This window comes from Colobus angolensis, unplaced genomic scaffold (genome assembly GCF_000951035.1).
Source record: "Colobus angolensis palliatus isolate OR3802 unplaced genomic scaffold, Cang.pa_1.0 Scaffold131, whole genome shotgun sequence".
Taxonomy (NCBI): Eukaryota; Metazoa; Chordata; class Mammalia; order Primates; family Cercopithecidae; genus Colobus; species Colobus angolensis.
In genome coordinates this window covers 1,556,133-1,560,445 of record NW_012114364.1, presented here as the reverse complement: position 1 = coordinate 1,560,445, position 4,313 = coordinate 1,556,133, and positions in this window count along the sequence as shown.

Here is a 4,313-nt window from a genome sequence, read left to right as displayed (position 1 = left end):
TCAGTTGAAAATGCAGAAATCACCGGTCTTCTGTGTCCTTCGCGCTGGGAGTTGGAGACTGGAGCTGTTCCTATTCGGCCATCTTGCTCCACCCCCCGAATCTTTGGCTTTTAATGCAGAAGCTGCTATGTAATAGAGCAGAGAGTGAGCTCTTCTAGGTGAAACTCTCCTCTGACAGAATCTCATGAATGGCCTTGGAGTTGCCTCTCACTTTATTGTGAGTCCTCAGAACTACACTGATTACTGTAGAAAAAAAAAAAGCCATGTTTGTTTGTAATTATAGCTTCTGCTTCTACTCCTGGTATCAAAAGTAATGTACCCAGAAGCCAAAATGAGAATTAACTTTCCATTCGTTTCTGGTCCTGAACATTCATTGTTGTCACTCTGCTGCAGCTCACTGGAAAACATCTAAACTAGAAGATAAATGGTTCCAAAGAAATATTTATTTAGGTGACTCTTTAAAAAGTGATATCTCCATGGAGTTTTGTGTTGTTGTTTTTGAAAGCAGGAATATGCAAGTGAGAAAATTTTCAAACATTGCACTGAAGTCCACTAATTTATCTACTACCTTCAAATATCAACATAGCTCAAAAATGTCACATGGAAAACCAATCCCAAAAGATGCCTCTAGAAAATGAGTTATAGAATCAAGTTGATTTTAGACATGCTTTCACTATACATGCCCCTACTCCCATCAGAAATGCACAAAGCAGAGACCATAGTGAAGGCACTGTGAAACACTTTAGTTAAAAATCTGCTTACCTTTGTTAAACTTAGTGGTTAAAAAATATACTTTATAATAGAATACTTTGGAAAACTTTTTTTAACAATCCAGAAAGTGCTGAAACATACTTTGAAAAATGTTGACATAAACTATCCCAGACACAATGAGGTTAAAAAGAAAATTTTCCACATTAGGAGATTCTATAACTTCTCTGAAGAAGTCGTCTCAGTGTCTGGCAGACAGAAAATCTTTTCTGTATCTGAGATAAATCTTCCATGCATCATTTAAAATATTTCCTTCTGTTTAGAACTCAAGGAGAAGAACAGCTGGTCACCATTTTCTATGTAAGAAATCATTATTCACTTAGAGACCTTTATTAGAATATCCATCTACATTATTTGTCACAATGGGAATAAGTACAATGATTGAATCTTTATTTTTTAATATTTTTATTATTTTACAGATGAGGTCTGCCTATATTGTCCAGCTGGTCTCAAACTTTTGGCTTCAAGCAATCCTCCCACTTTGGCCTCCCAAGTCACTGGGATTACAAATGTGAGCCACCATGCATAGTTAAGTCTTTCTTAGATATTCCTCTCTCATAAGTGTTAACTATCTTTGTTACCCTACTCAGAGCCATCTACTTTTTCCACTACCTTTTAAGTCAAACAGGCCATAAATTTGCATATTCTACCAGAAAGGTGGCCTGTATGTGGTAGGTACTATGATGCTTCCAGGTCACTGTGGAGTGATACCTTGTGTGGGAGTTAAGTTCAAAAGTCAGCAAATGAAGCAAAATCATGTAGAGTCAGAAGTACTCTTGAAACCCTATTAGAAAGGCTTGATGGTGGAAAGGAACAGGTCACATTTAAAGATGCCGCAAAGAGATACTTTGCCCTCCAGATCTGGAACACATGGCTGTATCAAATAAAATACAAGAATTGGCTTTCTTCTCAGAGGCCGTGTTTTATGAAAAATGCGTATCTTTAAATACTAGAATTCTACTTATACCTTGAGGGCTCACAGGAACTAAAATTGACTAAGACAAGGACAATTCCATATCTCTCACCTCCTGCTCTCTCCCAGGATTGCCTTCACTAAGGGCAATAGCAACAAAGTTACCCACACTCTTTATGTTGTTATTTTGTTCCCTCTCTTTCTCTTTTATTTTTGCATTTGATTAAAAAATGGATCTGGTATGTTGAATTTGTATAAACATTCATAGGATGCAATCACTCTGTGTCAAAATGTATTTTATTGTTATTGTAGCTTAATTTTAAAAATCTTTTCAGCATCTTCCAAGTACAAGGCAACATGAATCATTACCAAGCACCCACTATATGTAAGGAGTAGATGAAAAGATGGTTATGACTCTACACTTAGGCTTGGAATTCATATCTTTTTTAAATTATACTTTAATTTCTGGGATACATGTGCAGAACGTGCAGGTTTATTACATAGGTCTACACGTGCCATAGTGGTTTCCTGCACCCATCAATCCTTCATCTACATTAGGTATTTCTTCTAATGCTATCCTTCCCCTAGACTTCCAACCCCCAACAGGCCCTGGTGTGTGATATCACCCTCCCTGTGTCCATGTGTTCTCACTGTTCAGCTCCCACTTATGACTAAGAGTATGCGGTGTTTGGTTTTCTGTTCCTGTGTTGGTTTGCTGAGAATTATGGTTTCCAGCTTCATTTGATGGCGATACGCATAAACAAAACTAAAATCCAAATAGGACCGTATTAAGTCCTATTAATAAGTATTAATATCATATTAAGTGTCATAACAGGATAGGAAGGGAAGAAATTCATTTTGCTCAAATCAAGGAAGAGTGTTGCAACAAGAAAGGACACTGGAATCAGTTCTCATAAAACAAGTAGGATTTTACTAAATACAGAAGAGTGTGTGTGTGTGTGTAGATGTAAGGCAGGAGGGGAGAAAAATTTTATGCCAATGGAGCAAAGAGAAGACAAGCAGCCTTGAAATGAAAGGTAAGAAAGAGCCCCAAACCTGGAACTTCTGTGTTGCTGGAAGGTTGGGTAAATGAAGGGAAATAACCAGAACTGAAACTGGAAAGATGGTTGGGGCTAACATGTGAAGGCCCTGAATGCTCTGCTAAGGAATATGGAATAGAAAACAAAGGAATGATGACGACCTCTTGGCAGGGGAGTGGCATGTTTAGATCCTACTCATGGTGGAGTGGATGAAAGGCAAGTAGGGAAAACCAAGCTCCTCAAGGCAGCGAGTAGGGCCGAGTATTTTGTCTTATACTTTTCCACTGGGTTTTCTTTTCTTTTTTTTTTTTTCTCCTTCCTGCAGAGGCATTGCCCTGCATATGTATATTCCTCCCACTCCCATAAAAGCTGTCTGCTTTCCTTGAATTTTTTGCCAGTTTTATGGTAAATTCGGTAATTTTTCATTTCCATCAAGTTCTCAGAACCACCATATGGTTCAGCACATACAGTATGTAGCTGATAACTGCAACTAGTCATGCTACTGAGACACTGGTCTCTGTCCATGAGAGACACAGAAAACATAAGGGGGAATGAATGATCAATGGAAACTGTGGACAAAACCCTTCCACCTCACTTCTCTGTGAATCTTCCTGAAAACTTTCCTATTTCAAGCAATAGTGCTCCCAGTAATATAGAACCACTAATGATTTATCCTCCCAACAAATACACATCTAATAGCAAATAAATGCCAGGTTCTATTCTATTGTAGGTTCTCTAGGATGCACTAACAAGGAAAAGAGAGAAAAATTCGCTGACAACAATCTAGCTGGGAAGGGAGATTGTCAGGGACTCAAAAATTAGCAATAAATATAATAAGCCAATTTTTTATCATGTTACAAGGTGAGAAGTATAATGAAAAAAACAGAGACAGAGCAGATAAGGAGTGTCAGGAGGGTGGGGTGGGAAACCTGACCAACATCATTAATGATAATGAAAATGAAAATTACAATGATATGCCACTTCAAGCCTGCTAGATTAGCTAAAATGAAAATGATTTATAATAGTACATATTGATTAGGATTTGGAGAAACTGCAACTCTCCTACATTGCTGTGGAGATGTAACGTAGATCAACCACTTTAGAAAATTGTCTCAGGCAAGAAATGATGGTGACTTGAAATAGGGTACCAGTGACAGAGGTTGAAAGACAGGATGTAGTTTCAAAAAGAGTCAAGAGGATTTATGATGGATTAAATGTATTAAGTAAAATAAATAGGATTCTGTGGCAATCTACAATTTTTTATCTGAAAAACTAGAACAATTGGCATGGTAATTACCAGATGGAAAAGATATCAGGAAGTACAGGTTTGGCTAGTGGGAATCAGAAGTTCAGTTCTGGACACAGAAAATTTGAGATACATATTTTATATCTAATAGGAGATGGAAGGTATGTAGTTAGACATGAATCAGGAGTTAAGGGGAGTAGTCTGAACCAAAGACATCAATGTTGAGACTGACAATGCATAAATGATATTTAAAGCCACGAGACTACCCGAGATCCTCAGAGAGAGAGAGAGAGGAGAAGATCATTGAGAGGCTAGAAGTCCAAGGACCCTGGGATGCTATTGTTGT